The following is a 10,278-nucleotide window of genomic DNA, read 5'->3' as shown; positions in this document are numbered from 1 at the left end:
AAAACATCCAAGTGTTTTTCTTTGGAATCTTTCTAAAATGGATAATTTCTTATCTTTTCAAGTATCAGCAGTGCAAGCTTCTAGGCTAACCTCCCTCAAGACTGGTTCACCGGGCCATGTCCAAGTGGTCATTACAGACTCTATAACCTTGATGTTGGGTGTTTGCCTCTCTAGGAATTCAGTCACCAAAAAAAACATTCAAATGATATTCATTCACAGCTGCTGGACATTTTAGCTAATTTGCCTTCCATGTCTAACTTTCTCTTCTAACTAGAATTGCCCACTGGGCTTTTTATCCACCCCCAGGGATGAGTACCGCTGCCAGACCGGCTGGTAATTCATCCGTAAGCATGCCAGTAAACTTTCCTGTCCCCTAAGAAATCTGCCAAAGACAATAGTTCCCGGCTGAACCAATCAGATCCTCCTTTCAGAACCTGACCGGGAAGCACAGAAGGAATTTTCCAGTCTGCAGACCAACAGAAAGAAGCAGCCACATGGGCCACAGCTGAGTTACAGTAACGGGAGCACCCAGACGCCCACTGAGAGCCTTCGACCCACCTTGATTCCCACCCCACTCTCCCTGGACCCTGCTCCTAGCTTGGCTTCTGCTCTTGGACTGCCTCGTGATCCCATCGCTTTACTACTCCGCGTGTATCTTGTGATCCTGTCCCTCTGCTGGAGCTACTGAAGCTATTTAACATTGGGGTCTCCTTGCCCCGAGCTCTGTGCCAAGTGCTCTCACGTGGTCACTGTACCTGCCCATACACTGTCTTGCTAAGCAAACCCTTGGCTTCTAAACCTCTGCCCGACTTCTGATCTTTGCCGTTTCTCTGCCGTTTCTCTCGCCCTCACAGGGCAGCCCATTGTTGCATTTCATGTCCCACGGAACTAATGTCCTTCCTGCCTCTGGCACTCCGCCCTGGTCCTGCCCTGGTCCTGCCCATCGTTAGCACAGAGGTGAAATCCGCCTGGTTCGAAGCTTGGGAATGTAACACGTGGGTGTAAAAGGAACTAATTACATATATTCCTCCTTAATGTGTCTCTCTCCAAGTGAGATGATTTCCTTCAAGTCAAGTGCTTTCATCCGCATATTCACAGCACAATGCCAAAAGCCTCAGGAAATGATTAAAAAGCCATTTATCTTCACTTTATCCATCCTATATATTTTCAAAGAAAAGCCATATACTAAAATGAGTACTTACAAAGAACACCCAACGCACTGAAAATATTGAGAAGAAATTATTCTCCTTCGACGGTCCCCTCAAGGCTGCGTGGCAATCCTTGTTCTGAGCTCTCCGCCCCCTACGAGTTCCCCAGAAAATGCGTCTTTAGAGGTGGTCTCCTCTTCTTTGAAATGGAGGCCACCTGAGGTCATCGCCTTCTAAACATCCGGGTACTTACACATCCTTTCTTCCTTCCAAAGAGCGGGGGAAACTAGAAAGAACACCTCTGCTCCTGTTCTGACCCCTCCATCCTTGTGTCCCACGGAAATGAAGGCTTCACACCACTCCCACCCCCACCCTCTGCCAGCTCAGGGGTTTCTCCAGGGTCTGTCACAAAGAGCGGGTTCACGAAGGGCCATCAGGACTTGGAGATTTTACAGATTCCCAAAGGCGCCCATAACAACACAGAGAAGAACACCTGCCAGGGCCACCCGTCACCTCTTCTTCCTCAAGGTCATCCCTTCCGTCCTGTCCCCTCACCTCTGCCAGCCAACTGTGCACTTGGGGCTGAGAAGCAGCATGGCTCCTCACCACACACATCACTGTACCCCCCACTCTGCCTGCTCTAACATTTCTCCTGCCTTAAGAAGGAAAGAGGCTTTTCCTTCTCTCAAACACATCTGGGCTTGACCCTTCCGTTCCCTGGGCCTCATCCCAGAGCTGGGCCGTTGCAAACTGTCAATGTGTTGGATCCGGAAAGCCCCGTTTTGGCCTGAGGATGGAGGAGCTGGGGACGGTGGTGGGGGTGGAGGACCAGGGGTAGGGAAGTGCAGGGTGCCACGGGTAGTCGGTTCTGGCAGAGCCAGCTGGGGAGACCGAAGACTGAGGCACACAGGGGTGAGAGGCCAGATCCAGGGGGCAGTCTGGTCTCAATCTCAGCAGGAACCACAGCCAGGTGCTCCTGATTATCTCGCCCTCCCCACAAGGCCCCCGGCCTGACATGCTGGGATTAGTTCCATGCTTTTGGCTGGAGGCAGAGGGGCTGCCTCATTTACTACGGCCTTTCTGTTGTCAGCGCCCTGTCATCGGTCTTCTACTCGACCGAATCTTCAGATTTTCTGATTCCTGGGTATGGCCTCGCACCGCTGATGACCCATCTTATTCCGCCTCCTGATACTCGTGTCTTTTTTGTCTTTGATTATCAAACGCAAAACTTAGACAACACTGGGGTGGACCAGTGTTTCCTGGACTCTGGGCTCGAAGTTCTAGAAAGAACTAAGATCCAGAAGGTACCACGCAAGGACCCTCAAATGTGAGGAAGGAACAGATAATTAGGGATACTGGGTAAGCGATGGCCATGAGGCCAGTCGGGTATCTCTTTTAATTCCCCAACTGCTGAGAACCTATGGGCTTCTCTCCAAAACACGTGGGTTGGCCGGACAGATGAAGGACTTGCAGTAAGGAGCTAATGGTTCTATTTTCAGGCTCTGAGAGAATTTACCCAGAAAACTCTTTTTTAAAGTCTGGAAATTCTTTGGCAGCATCCTCTTAACCTCCTCCTTAGCCCTACCATGTAATTTGCATACCACTTTGTCAGCATTTTCCCCTGTCCCCCCACCACAGCCTCGCCCCACCACATTTCTGAGACATGTGATAGATTGCAGGCAGCTGGGGACCAAGCTAACCCCTTTCCATGCCCATCGATAAGTCACTTTTGTGTCTCGTAAAGGATGGCGGACTAGTAAACATGCTACCGTGAATAGGACAAATGGAGACAACTACATGTGTTTGTAAGAGAAGGCCTACTGAGGTTCTTTTTACTTATCAGAACAGGGACTACCCAGGCTGGATTCTGGAACTTTCCACAGCCGGGCACAGGACCAACCTATTGCCCCAGAGAAGAAGATTCCCCAGGCCAGTCTTTGGAGCCAGTTAGAATTATTAATAGCCTCATGGTCAGGGCATGCTTATATGTATCTCATTTAAACCCTTCAAGCTGCAGTTCAAACCTGGTTCTCCTCTCTTATGAAAGAATTGTATCTGTGTAAAGCAATCTTTAAAAAAATTTTGTTTTGTCTTCACTTGAGGACATTTTTCACTGCTTTTAGAGGGAGAGGAGGAAGGGAGAGAGAGAAACATCGATGCAAGAGAGAAGCATCAATAGGTTGCCTCCTGTTCATGCCCAGGCCAGGCATCATATATATGCCTGGACCAGGGATCAAACCCGAAACCTAGGGATGTGCCCTAACAAGGGACAGAACCCATGACCTTTTGGTTACAGGACAACAACACTCCAACCAACTGAGCCACATCGGCCAGGGCTAAAGGAATCTTTTTGTCTGAAATATTTACGTTGCACATTTCTACTGGCTTTGAACAAGGAAACAACCCTGCACGTTATTACCAATGGTTTAATGCATTGCACGTTCCCGGTGTGTGCGCCTTTGTATTTCTCTTTATTAAATAATTTTAGCAGAATGAAAATTCTTGCACAGCAGTTCCATTGTGCTCTCTTTACCTCCCTGTTTAGGGGGATGCGTTCTAGCTGGTACTCAACAGGAGGAAAGGAGCACAAAGAGCTGCCTAAAGTTTAACACACAGTAAAATACCGAGGCCCTTTGCTCCATCACTACAGTATGAGTAGAGTCACTTAAAGGACTACTCTGAAAAATCCGTTCTTATGGTTGTGAGAGCGCGTGAAGCGAGGAGAAAGTGGCGGTCGCAAAGTCTGAACTTTCAGGGACTTGAAGATGTTGGTTTCAAAACGGAATTTATCTTCAGATCCCAAGATTACAGATTTCCTTCCAAACTGCATTCCCTACATGGTTTTGGAGGACAGTTGAAAAGAAATTGCTTTCCATATTTTGATTGACATGAAAAACACTGTGAAGATAGTTTGGAACCTGACCTCTTCGCGGGAAGGACGATAATCAAACTATAGCTCTTGCCCACAGCCTCTCTCTCACACGTACTCAGGACTGTTCCAGGAAAAGAAATTCACAGGGAATTCTGTTATCATGTATCACCTCTGGAAGGAGAAAGAGACATTCTCAAGAAAATTATCCCCCGACTTCTAAATACAAAGCGAAAAGACGACTGCGTGAATCCGAATCTCAAACATAAAACCACCTCGCTCCATGCATGCAAATCGAATAGAGCCAGCCGTTTGGAGCTGGAACCTTGAATATCCAGATTTATTCTGAAATTGATCAGATTTGCCCTTCTGGCCACGTTGTCTCCTAGCCTTCACTCCAGCTCCAGTCCTACATGTCTGGTTTTGCCAAACATAGTAGAAAGATTTTATTTACTATTCCAGTTTACAAGTCTGCACAGACCTGTTCATACAAGGGATCTACGAACACCAGCTACTTGGTTCTCATTCACGTTTTTGGACCGTGGATTGCCACACCACTAAAATTCCCCCACCCTTTACCATCAGCTCTTTCTAAAAGGAATTCCAGGCTACCACTGACCAGCTGCCTGATACTACTGTTGCGGTTGCCCAAATATGTCTGACTATCTTGCAACGAAAAACTGTTTCCTCCCTTTCTGGGGACACGCTTGCAACTTACAGCTTTTCAAATAATCGGGTCATGCTCGGGCACACTTTCAAACAGAAAATGAGATTTCTCAAGAAATGGTTCGGTGGGCTGTTGAAAGCGATTCCTAAAAACACACCCACCAGCGCATGCATTCTCGGATTCTTAGGTTTTATAGGAAACAGACTGTGGTAGGCATCTTCTTCCCAAGCAAATAGCAGATCAGTTACATTCACCCAACCAGTGCTCAGGGTCAGGGCTCTGTCTCCCTCTGACCTGATTTCCTCCCAGCTCTAGAAGTCTAGTCTCAAACACTGGTAGCAGAATAAAATATAAACGCCTTTGGTTTTTAAAAAAAAAGTGCATCACTTTTTGGCTTCCCATCACCCTAAGAAGTCATTGTTGTCGTTAAAAGCAAAACCTTTTTTAAATCTCTGGTAATAAAAGATGCAGGAGAAACGGCCGACGTGAGCAGAGGGGCACGGCAGGCGCAGGGACCCTGGCCCGGGGCGGCCAGGTAAACCCCTCACCGCACTCCTAAACAAAAGGCTACTCTCGTCAAAGTTGCCGGCGGTCCCCGCCTCTACGTCTCTAGACGCTCTCTCCTCCTGTCCCAACTCGGAGAACAAAACTTGAAACCTCATCCTGTTTGTCTTCCGGGAACATCTGCAGGGCAGCGAAGCTCCGTCTGGCTCGGAGAGTTTGCATGGTTTATTGGTTTTTACAGTCCTGCATCTCCGGCCACTTCGGCCAGGAATGTGGACTGCACCTCGGGAGGGGAAAGTCCCCAGACTCTCTTGGAAGAGATGAAAAGAAAGTCCTTTGTGCCTTACCTCATAGGCTGAAACTTCTTCCCGGGGACCGAGTCCGAAAGGAAGGACCGATTTCTTCCAGCGGGAGCACAGCGAGAGGGCAGGCAGGCAGGCAGGCAGGCAGCCGGGCACACACTGCTCTATTCAATAAAACGGCAGACCGCCCTTCCTTAGCCCCTCCCAGAAGTCCGTGCTAAGTGAACACACATCCCCTGTGTTTACAGTCGGCAGCCGGTGGTATGCATTGTCCTGTAGGTTTTTCTAATAGGCAGCCAATGACGACACCTCGGCCGAGGTGGATGCAGCCTGCCCGTGGAGATGCCTGTCATTCCCTAGGCATGCTCAGGAAATCACTCATCAGAAAAACCAAGACCTAAAAAGCTCAGAAACTGCGCGCTGGCTGCCAAAACCAGCCTGCTCCATGCCCTTTTTTGGTTATCCTTCGCAGGGCCTCTGGAAGCGAATCCATTGTCAGGAACGATCATAAGACATGTTAATCTTGGAGAAAGAGGCTGTCTTGTAGAACACAAATGGAACTTGAAAAGAGAAAGCCGTCTAGGAAACTAAAAGTTAACAGTCTGTAAGTTGAGTCCGGGTGGGGGTGGGGAAGGCTTTTTAATTGAGGGAGCCTTAAACAGTGTATTGCTTTTCAAAGTAGCTGTAAATACGAAGTGAAATAAAATCATTGTGTAATGTTAAAGCCTGAAATGACGGGGACTCACTTCTAAATTCTAACCTGAGGGGGGCACAAACCCCTAAAATGTGTCTACACGTGTTGTAAAGATAACTGACTAAAAAGGCTGAGGTGTTTTGTTTTTTTTTTAAGCAGGTAGTGTTTGCCAAAGTAAGCGTGGTACCACAAACACAGCTAGGTAGAGTCCTGCGGGGCTTGGCTAGCCTTCCTGGTGTTCCACAGCACCCCCTCTGTCCTTCCCCTCTGTTCCCTCACTTGTCAATGGGGAGACAGTGGCGAAAAGTGTGCCCAGCAGAGAGGGCATGGAGACACCCAGCACCTACTTTGGGGCTGGTATGGATGAATGAATGCATATGCCCACAGAGATGACGCTGGTGCTGTAGTGACTTTTTTTTTTAGACTTTTTAAAAGATTTTATTTATTTATTTTTAGAGAGGGGAGGGAGAGAGAGAGAGAGAGAGAGAGATCAATGTGCAGTTGCTGGGGGCCATGGCCTGCAACCCAGGCATGGCATGTGCCCTGACTGGGAATCGAACCTGTGACGCTTTGGTTTGCAGCCCACGCTCAATCCACTGAGCTACGCCAGCCAGGGTTTGTAGTGACTTCTTGAAAGTCCTCCATCCCACCCTTGACTGGTAGGATGTGTGCTAGAAGAAGGTCGGAACTGGGAGACGCTGGATCAGAATGAAGTTCACTGGCACAAGTGTGCATTCAATCTGTGGTCTTGCACTCTTTAAACACAGGATTCACTCCACCAGTACTTGATTCAACAACAATGAAAAATTATCAGCACTTACTACTATTTGTCAAGCCCGGGGCGAGGTGCTAGATTTATGCCTTATTATTGCTGCGTGTTTGGAGACCATTTCATCACTGACCAAGAAGAATTAAAATATTTTCCTTGGCTAATTACAATTCCAGAAGCTTGGTCTTCAAAAATCGGAGGTTTTACTGTATACGCCTTTCCCTGTTTATGAAGCTCCGACTTAGAAATGATCTCTGCTTAGGAAAAAGTCTCTGGCCTCCGTGCCTCATTCAGAAGGATGAGAAGTGACTGGTCCAAAAGGGAAGTGGACTCCTTCAGCCCTGCAGCGTGAACAAGCTACCCTGAGGCATCCGCATCACCTTACGCTCATTTTTCTCTTGGGAAGGCCATCCTGTCCTCTCTCCCCAACTGCTACTGTATTGTAGGCTGCCAGGCAGAGAGAGAGGTGAGCTGCAAGCATCCCAAGTTAGGCCTCAGAATGCCCTTGCCCAGGGAAACAGAACGGACCGTCAGTGCCACATTTCAAGGACACCTGTAGCTCAACGGGGCATTTGTGGAGCGTCGTCATTTTGTAACATTGTTCCTATGGGAAAATGTCTTCTAAGCCCAAGTAAAGAATTTGGAAATTAACTTTGAGAGCACAGCTTGGCCACTCGGGATGTCCCATATCCAGACAGGCTGTGAAGGTAGAATATATACTTCACAGTCTGGTAAATGGCTGAGCTTGAAGATACTGCAGGACAGACATTAATGAACAGTGAAAGCAACTCAGTCAGTGACATCTGGGTGAAGATGGGCTCTGTGTCCAGAGATATTTGGGGCCCTGTGTCTCCAGGTGGCGTGGTCCATAACTCAGTGAGGCCTGTTTAAACGTGCTGTTTTCCTCGGCCACTGCTGATTATATCCTAAGCAGCATTCTCTCTGCTTGTGTGAGTAATGCTCTTTGGTTGCGCAACATCAGGGCGTAATTTGCAATCTATGAATAAAATAAGTACCAGCTTCCCAGAGGAAAGAAAAGCTATGCAACAAATGGGGAGAATATTATCAGCAGGAAACATGGAAAGGACATGCATTTTGTATGGTTTTTAGAAGATAAATGGCGAAGTATTTTGGGGTTTGTGTTTTTAGAAAAGAGAAGTATGCTTCCCCAGATAAATTCTAAATACCTCACGTACAGGCTTATGGTGGATGAGCAACCATTCAGCCTATTCTGTATATTTGAAAATAGACTTATTATGGAGAAACTATATAGTTGGGAGAATAATTTAACAAATTTTATGTGCTATCCATCATAATATACAAAGATAATTTTTCATTTTTGTTTTTACAGGTTTTTTTTTAATTAAGCAAGAATGAAAAAGAAAGGAGAGAGAATAAAAAGAAAGAAAAAGATAAATGTTGCCAATTTCTGCCATGGGAAACTTGACTTCCACAGCCCTTACTTTTTCCAGAGGTCATTTGTAAACAGCACTAAAAATACACAGGATTTATGTAGGGAGTTTCTGCGGAATATATTTCCCACTCGGATCATCCCAGATAAAGAACAGCTTGTCTGGCATGGGCTGTACCTATCTAACCAACCATAACAAACCCAACGAGACATTTGGAAACATCTGGATGACTCGAGTTCTCCCAGTTCCAGCTGACTATTCGTAATCACGTAGATCAGTAGTGACCTATTCTATTTCGCTCGTGTGTCAGTTCAGGAAAAGGAAGGGCAGGCCATACTTTTTTTATTTAAAACTGAAATCGCTTCATGTAATTCCATGAAAAACATGCATTCTTCTAGCCTAAAATATGTACTTTGTCGAACGGAACAGATATTCCAAACATTTTAAAAAGCAATAGAACGCAACCACCCCCATGCCCTACCCACCCCCCACATACCCTCTTTTATTCAAATAAAGTATTTCCAGAAACTCATGTTTCTCAGACAATGAAATCAGGCTGGTAGAATGTTGATACCCAAATTGGACAACAAAGACAGTATGAGAGAGAGAGAGAGAGGGAGAGAGAAACTAAGTGTACTTATGAACCTAGGTGAAAAAATTAGCATATTGACTCCAATAGCATAAAAAAATGCAGAGATGGTCACATCTGGAAATGTACTGATACATTATACAATATTAGCAGTTTAAAATAAGAAAGAAATAGAAAAAATAAAACAGAAAGATCATCTTTGTAGATAAAAAATACTGCTTGGTAAAATTAGTAATCACTTCTAGAAAAAACTAGTGACAGAATCTTTTTTTTTTTTAAGATTTTTTTAAAGATTTTATTTATTTATTTTTAGAGAGGGAAGGGAGGGAGATAGAGATAGAGGCAGAGAGATAGAGAGAAACATCAATGTGCGGTTGCTGGGGGTTATGGCCTGCAACCCAGGAATGTACCCTGGCTGGGAATCGAACCTGGGACACTTTGGTTCCCAGCCCGCGCTCAATCCACTGAGCTATGCCAGCCAGGGCAAGAGAATCTTTATAAATATAATAAGAGAATTTACCAGAAAACCACAACAATAATCATGCTTAATGGTGAAATATTAAAAATCCATTATAATCAGTGAAAAGACAAGGATGACTGTCTCTTCTACAATTGAGAAAAGGGCTGGAGGTTCCAGCCAAGACAAAGAAAAAGAAAAAAAATAAGAGCCCCTGGAATTAGAAAAAAAAATTGTCTTTATTTGCTATGATGTGATTATGCATGCAGAAAATTCAAGAGAATCAACAAATGTATTAGAACTAATAAAAGAGTTTAGAAAGATTATTGGAATCAAGTTCAGCATGCAAAAATCCACCGTTTCTGTAACTGGCCATCTCTAATTTTAAAATATAATGGAAAATATATACTATTTATATTAATAACAGAAGTGTGCATTACCTGGGAATAAATATAACAAAACATGTGCAAGAAATTTACAAAACTGGAATTAAGGGCACAAAAGGCCCGCATAGGTTGTAAAATTTATCACTTTCCTGAATGGCAGATCTGAAAATTATAAAGATGTAAATTTTCCTCAAATTAACCTATATATTTATTATTCCAACTAAAATCCCTAAATAATATATTTTGTAGAACTTGCCAAAATTTGAAAATTTATAGGGAAAAATAAAGATCTAAAAATAAATACTGAGATATAGAGCAGTTCTAATTCAGTGTTATTGGCCCGGGAATAGACAAATAAATCAACAGAACAAATTAGAAAGCCTAGAAACTGCCCCAAGCATATATGGAAACTTCTAAAATAATAGCAGAAACATTACAGATCAGGAAGAAACAGTAAACTAATCTATTAATGGTAAGATTA

At 44.9% G+C, this 10,278-nt stretch overlaps 1 protein-coding gene across 2 annotated transcripts in view; it reads right to left on the bottom strand.

The window, feature by feature from the left end:
* Positions 1–5,870, bottom strand: part of CALD1 (caldesmon 1) — a 192,555-nt gene extending 186,685 nt beyond the window's left edge. Inside the window, exon 1 of one of the 2 annotated variants that reach the window (XM_036010922.1) lies at positions 5,536–5,870. The gene's annotated coding sequence lies outside the window, so the exon portion shown is untranslated. The remainder of the gene's footprint in view (positions 1–5,535) is intronic. The other variant, XM_028525749.2, reaches the window with a different exon arrangement.
* Positions 5,871–10,278: the final 4,408 nt, after the last annotated feature.

The sequence above is a fragment of the Phyllostomus discolor genome, chromosome 10 (assembly GCF_004126475.2).
Source record: "Phyllostomus discolor isolate MPI-MPIP mPhyDis1 chromosome 10, mPhyDis1.pri.v3, whole genome shotgun sequence".
NCBI classification, from domain to species: Eukaryota; Metazoa; Chordata; class Mammalia; order Chiroptera; family Phyllostomidae; genus Phyllostomus; species Phyllostomus discolor.
The sequence above is the reverse complement of the archived record's forward strand: the minus strand, read 5'-3'. Positions and strand labels throughout refer to the sequence as shown.